This window comes from Hibiscus syriacus, unplaced genomic scaffold (genome assembly GCF_006381635.1).
Source record: "Hibiscus syriacus cultivar Baekdansim isolate YM2019G1 unplaced genomic scaffold, ASM638163v2 tig00110065_pilon, whole genome shotgun sequence".
NCBI classification, from domain to species: Eukaryota; Viridiplantae; Streptophyta; class Magnoliopsida; order Malvales; family Malvaceae; genus Hibiscus; species Hibiscus syriacus.
Genome location: NW_024062585.1, coordinates 2,359,086 through 2,366,357, shown reverse-complemented (window position 1 = coordinate 2,366,357; position 7,272 = coordinate 2,359,086). Strand labels below are relative to the sequence as shown.

The window sequence follows — 7,272 nt, the reverse complement described above, 5'->3', positions numbered from 1 at the left end:
GGTATAATACCTTCCTCGTTAATGGGTTCAGGTGCCACACGAAATATCGTGAAATATTAAGGAGGATACAAAATTGTGGAGTCGTAGTTACTTCGTCAACTACAAGTTATGCTAGTGTCAGAGACACTAATCCGCAGGAGGGAGATGTTGATTATTATGGAATTCTTACGGACATTATTGAGTTAGATTATTATGGAAAACGAAAGGTTGTGATGTTTCGGTGTGACTGGGTTGATGTAAACAGTAATCGAGGCATAAAAAGAGATAAATTCGGGTTTACAATGGTGAATTTATCTCAATTAATTCACACTGGTCAACACTTGATGGACGAACGATATGTATTTTCTTCTCAAGAGAAACAAGTTTTTACCGTCACGATCCAATAGATGACGGTTGGTATGTTGTGCTCCGTAATACCCCAGAGACTTGATAGACATCGGGGATGGAAGTAGAGATGACATTGAAACAAGATCAGAATCTTTACCTCTAGTAGCACAAAACTTAGATGAAACTATCACTAATACACCACAATTTCAATGGGTTCGGGAGGATGTTGATGAAGATATTTATGACAACTAATATTACATAAGAATGTCGTAAGATTTTATATCTTTATTTATTTATTTATAATGTTAAAACTTTTAACATGTTGTCCTTCAATATATTCATTAATTAAACTATTTTCTTACTAAAAATGTTGTTTGTTTATTACAACTATCATGCCAAGGAGAAAAATAAGTGATTTGCAGATTGTTCGAGCTTCTGAAGAGCATGAACAAACAAATAATGAGGAATCGAATGTTGTTGACTCTTCCAAAGTTCCTATAACTGTTGAAGAAGCTGTAGAAATTCAAGATAATGTTCGACACTTTATTTAATAGTTTGTTCATTTTGAAAACTTACATTTAATAATTTCTTATATAGTTGAAAATGTTGGAACACGCAAGACTAGAGGACATACAACATTGAAGGAATTATACCAACTTCCTGCTTGGCACCATGTCAAAGTTTCAAGAAACGATGTCGGTCAACCTAATGGCCTAGAAGCACATCTTCTATCCGGTTACTTAGGCATAGTTGGACGTAATGCTAATCTTTTACCTATCAATTATGAGTCATGGCGAATGCCTAATAGTAACAAAAATCAGGCTTTGGATTTTGTCAAGGTAATAATGTCATTATAATATATACTCTATAATAATTCAATAGTAATTTATACTTACTTTGAACACTTATTTGTTGTATAGGAGAAATCTTCTTTCGAGGTCTCTGACAATTATTTGAAGCAAGCCTTAGGGAAAAGATGGAGAGACCACAAGAGCTCATTAAAGAAAGAAATACTTCAAGAATGATCTCAGCCTTGAAGAGAAGCTACAAACTATCCCACCTGGAATGCTCAGGTACTAATGGGAAGATACTGTCAGATTTTGGAGTTCACAAAAAGGACATGTATAATGTATTTTTCAAAAATAATTTTAACGAATTATAATATTGACTTTATAAGTGGTTGTTTGAAATTATAGGACCAAGAGCATATTGGTGTTGCTAGCAGGCAACAACAAAAGTTTACGCACACGGCTGGATCGAAGAACTTTTCTTGTATATCTAATGAGGAGGTATTATATATTATTCACGTAGTTATTTGTATTCCATGTACATACTAAATCAAACTAATTATATTATGGTACATTGTAGGAAAATACATCTGGTTCTAAAGTTGGTCAAAACAAACTCTTCGACATGACACATACACAGAAGGATGACACTCCAATGACTACTGAAGCTGCAGAAATTATGGTACGTTTATTGGATAGAGGATTTGAATTATGTTTTACTTATATCTGTAGTATGACATTTTTATTTGAATTAATTATTTACTTTATTATTAGGAAAAATTGAGGGAGAAAAGGGCGGAGTATCAAGCTACGGCTTCGAGTCAAGGTCTTGTTAATGTGGATGACATTGAAAACCAAGCTATTAATGACGTTTTGGGTCCTGAAAGATATGGTCTGGTTCACTGTCAAGGATCATTCGTTACTCCCACCAAATATTTTGGATCCAGTTCATCTCAGTACATGTCATCTCAGTCTCAGTCTTCCCAATTAGAAGTTAGTCGGTTAAAAAAAAGTTGGCTGAAATGGATCAACAAATGGCTAACATAAAAGCCGAAAATGAAGCAAGTGAAATAGAGAGAGTAGCAGGGGAAGCACAGAGAGAAGTAGCATATCAGCAGAAATGTCAAAAATTTGAAAAGCGACTAGAAGCTATGATGTAGATGTTACAGAAAACGCAACCTCAGAATCCACCATCTTAGTCTTTTTTATGTTATATGTTTTGTTAATGTTATCATACAATGTTTAACTGCATTACTATTACGTTAATGTAAACTTTTATTTATTATAATGGATTTGAAGTTGGTTGTTATGGAAATAGAGTTTGCTGTTATTGATTCATATTTGTTGGATAATAGAACAGGTTGGAAAAACATATTTGGGGTAATCAAAGAAAACAAATAAATTGTTGACAATTATGTGTTCATTAGCGGTGTTTGTAAAAAAACACCGCTAAATAACCAAACAATATCGGTGTTTTGCAATAAAACGCCACAAAATGTTTAGATATTTTGCGACGTTTATATCCAAAAAACGCCACTATATACCTATTATTTTTGCAGCGTTTGTATCTAAAAATGCCGCTATATGCCAGACTTTTGGCGGCAATTTTATCCAAAAAATGCCGCTAAATATCTTAACCTTTTGCGGCGTTTATAGAAAGTACTGCTATATACATATACATTTTACGGCGTTTTTGGGAGAAACGCTGTTAAATCTCATCACATACTGCGGTGTTTTTTCAAAAAGCGCCGCTAAATATCTTGACCTATTGCGGCATTTTTTGTTATCAAACGCCATGAACTTTAGCGGCACTACTTAGCCTGACGCTTCTTGTGGCGTTTTTCATATCGCCGCAAGCGTTTTTAACGGCGCTTAAAAACGCCGCTGTAGGTAAAAAAACCGTAAATGCTCTTTTTTGTTGTAGTGATATATTGTTTCAGTACTCATATAGTAGTATGTTATTTTTAGGTCCTTATTCCGCATGACCTAGTACTACTGATTGTGAGAAGTGTAAGACTTAGTCGGTATTGATTAACTAATATAGGTATGTCACATTGACCCGTATGATATGTTTATTAATACTCTATTATACTATATAATTTGTACTGTAAGAATGTTCTTATTCTCGTTATATTTATCAATGACTTGTCCGATTTTTTATTATTGATGTATTATTTTTAATTTATATGTTGGTGTATTTCTGGAACTTCTTAGGATCTTCTATGTAGGGCAACATCCCATCCTGTTTTTGTTTAGGATCTTCTTCAGAGGATAATATCCTCATTCTGATTTCTATTTCTGATTGGGATCCTATTCAGAGGGCAGTATCCCAATCCTGATTTCTATATTCTAGTTTGGGTACCTCTTCGTAGGGTAACGTCTCCATCCTATTTATCTCCGATGAAAGGTAAGGTTTTGTGAATTTTTTTTATAATATTTTGATAATGAACTATTAATTTTTGGCGTAAAAAAGACAAAAAAATATTTTCACAAATGAAAACTGTTATTAGCACATATTTTATGCTGGTAACCATCTGAATGGGACCCACTATCACATATGAAATCAATCTTCTCGTATTTGTAGTGTACTTGGGGGTATGATGAGAATTTTTGGAAAAATTCCCTAACCACATTCCTTAGATTTATAAAGAAAAGACATCATTTTGGAGGATATATCTCATTCATCATCTTCTCTAACTATCTTTTCCTCGATTGACGAGCTGACTTTCTTTTTTTTCCCCATTAGTTTTTAGTGGTGTTCCTACATTGGTGAAGTTCGAGGGAGTGACGCTTGCACCTGAGAGGGCTGAGGTGTTGTGGTTGTTCGTGGTGGTTTGAAGGAAGTGTCGTCCGTTCTCATCTAGTGCTTTCTTCTCCAACCTTTTCTCTATTTTAAGATTGATCTTTGATTAGGTTGTAAGGAACGGATGAACAAATTGAGATTTTCCATGGTTTATTCGAACCCCACCATGAACTATACTACACTTGGTGGAGTTCATTGATGGATGCTTTAAATGGTTGATTACTGTTTTGTTTTTCTTATTACTTGTTTTGCTTATGAGTTCTTAATCTCTTAAGATTGTAGGAGGCATGAGAGTGTCCATTTCTTATGTAGAAGACTAGGTGTTCGAGAGAAACATAGTCACTAATTCTTTAGTATTCGAGAGAAACTAAAGTAAGATTTGCATAAGCAATAGGTTGTAGTTAATTACTAGAACCTAATCCCTTAGTATTCGAGTGAAACTAAGCTAGTATTTCAACAACTAAGAGGGGTAAAGCATAATCAATGGTTTAGCATGTCAGAACTCAGGTCGAGAGGAGATATTGTGGTATCCTATTCTATTAGGTTCTTAGACTAGAGATAGCATAGAACATCTTTAGTAAACTTCGTCGAACAAGTAAGGCACTAGAAGACTAGATCAACTTAAGAGATAAGTTTAAAACTTCCTAAGTGATTCCCCACCATTTATTCCTGTAGAAGCTTCTCGTGTGAGGATTATCAAGTTATTTCATTTATTTTGTATTTTTACCACTCTGCATTGCCTTGACATTTTCACCTATTTAGACTATAAACATCTCAATTGCCACGACATCACATTTGTTCACTCATTCATATTTCTTCACCATCATTCCACCTTATAGTCATGATTCCTTTACCTAGGCATCATCAATGTAAATATCATTACTATACTTAGATAATTTAGTGTATTTCTATGTCCAAACTCATAAAATCCACCAATACATGAGGACGATACTCACTCATCATTATATTACGTTTGCAATTGTGTATACTTGCATATTAATTGTGTATGCTTTTATAGTACTCATAACACGCAACAAGTATTAGTTGACATTTTTAGTACAACTGATGTTGGCTATTTTAGAATATTAATTTATATATTAAATTATTTCATAGGAATTTTTTCGGATTGATCCACTATTCGAGCTAACCGTGTAAGATGCTACGATCCTCTTTAGTTATTTTATCGAGATGTGTCTCTATCTAGTGTTATATACGTTCATTGATAATTGTTTGACTGATTGAAAAATGATTTAAAGTATGAATGTTCTATGATATCACTGTATTAAATACCATTCAGATAAATATGTTATGTGACACATGTTAATTATCGGCTTTGAAATTTATGTTATGCATTTAAAGTTTGAAACTGTGTAAATATTTTTTACAATCAGATCAAAATTTGGATATTTATCATTTTTTCATGTCATATTGGCTTGGTATTGAGAGGGGGAGTTTAATGTATTCACCCGACGAGGTGAATTTCTCTTTGGATTCAGTGGACCTTGATGTTTGTGGTAGACCCCTCTTCAAAAGATTTGATGTAGAGAGTGGTTCTGGAGAACCTAGTCTTCGGATGGTGTAAGGTGTTTGGGTGTATTTATATTTTCATATTTATTTGTAATATGAAAATTATGACTCGTATTGTGATTATGAATGTGACTCACTAGGAATAGAATGTTGAGCATATCATATAACAACTGTTGAGTCACTAGGCGGTTATGGATGATTTTGGAATGAGGACAGTTGGAATGCGAGCTATAATTTGGCTGAAAAATTACAAAAATTGTGGAATTCTGTCATTGGGCCATAGGCTTGAATTTTTTGGCCTATAAAAGGAGGATGAAGTCACACTTTTCACATTTTCTTATTCTCCATTCTCCATAATTAAATTCTTTGAAGTTGTCATGGTCGCCTATGTCCACTATCGGGGAGTGTAGCAGTAGTTGGAGAGCAGTGAGTGAAGATAATTTTAGTTTAAGTTGAATGGTTTAGCTTTATTATTTTTATTTGGTTTTGAGTATAAAGTGTTTGATGAAATGCTTTTTATTGTGATTTTGATTATGCGGTACGTCTATGTTGCTGGAGCTTTTAAATGTCGTTTTTAGAGATAAAAAACTATTATGTACACTTTAACCTTGGGTTAATTTTAGAGATTGAAATCGTTGAGATTGCATACTTCTTTTCTGACAACATCAATCATTATGACAATAATGTTAGTATAAAAAGATTTATGTTGTCGATTGTTGATGCCTTCATAATAACTTAATTAATGGAATTAATGAGAGTTAATCCATTTAGTTAGGTGTTTAATTACTTGAGAAAAGACTAATAGGTTGATCATTGGATGATGCATAAGTGTATTGTTATAAGATGAACAATTAGATCCAGAATCGAATTCAGAATCAAATCCAGGTGAATCCGTTAATACAGAACCAATTCCGATGATCGATCATACTATCAGAGAGTTAGCCGCGACACCCACTGAACATGAGCCTTTTTTGCATTGATTTTCTCCAAGGTGAAACTCCATATCAGTTAAAAACTGGCCTTATTCATTTCCTCCTTACCTTCTACGGATTACCCAACGAGAATCCACATAAAAATCTCAAGGAATTTCACATGGTCTGCTCTAGCATGAGACCACAGGGAGTAACCGTTGACCAAATCAAACTTAGAGCTTTTCCTTTTTCCTTAGCCGATTCAGCTAAAAAGTGGTTCTTTTATCTACCCCCAAATTCTATTACTACATGGGCTCAAATGACTTGACTTTTTCTTAATAAGTTTTTCCCTGCAGTGAAAGTAAGTGAACTACGAAGGAGAATACTTGGAATCAAGCAGCTTGAAAGAGAATCACACTATGACTACTGGGAGAGGTTTAAAAAGTTTGTACTAGTTTTGCACAACATGGGTTAATAGAGAAAACACTCCTTCAATACTATTATGAAGGATTAACTCCCCTAGAAATGAAGATGATCGATGCTGCCAGTGGAGGAGCCTTGGTGAACATGACTCCTACTGAGGCTAGGGATTTAATTTCCACAATGACTGTAAATTCCCAACAACTCCACACAAATAATGAAACTTCTTGAAGGGTTCATGAGATAAGTTCATATTCTATGAAAAGTAAGATAGATAAATTAACTGAAGTAGTCAACTCTCTTATTGAAGGAAAGACGAGATCAAACAAATTATGTGGAATATGTGCATTACCTGATCATCCAATAAATGGTTATCTACTAATCCAATATGACACATCGGCTCAAGTCAATGTAGTCGGGAACTTTCCATGACCTCCCCAAAGAGATTATAATCCATACGGCAATACTTACAACCTAGGATGGAGGGATCATCCAA

General features: G+C 34.1%; 1 long non-coding RNA gene across 1 annotated transcript; it reads left to right on the top strand.

Annotated features, from left to right (window-relative positions):
• The first annotated feature begins 1,130 nt into the window (after positions 1–1,130).
• LOC120214548 lies at positions 1,131–1,330 on the top strand. The gene is made up of 2 exons (XR_005524883.1): positions 1,131–1,166; positions 1,248–1,330. It is a non-coding gene; the product is annotated as an uncharacterized LOC120214548 (long non-coding RNA).
• The last annotated feature ends 5,942 nt before the right edge of the window (positions 1,331–7,272 follow it).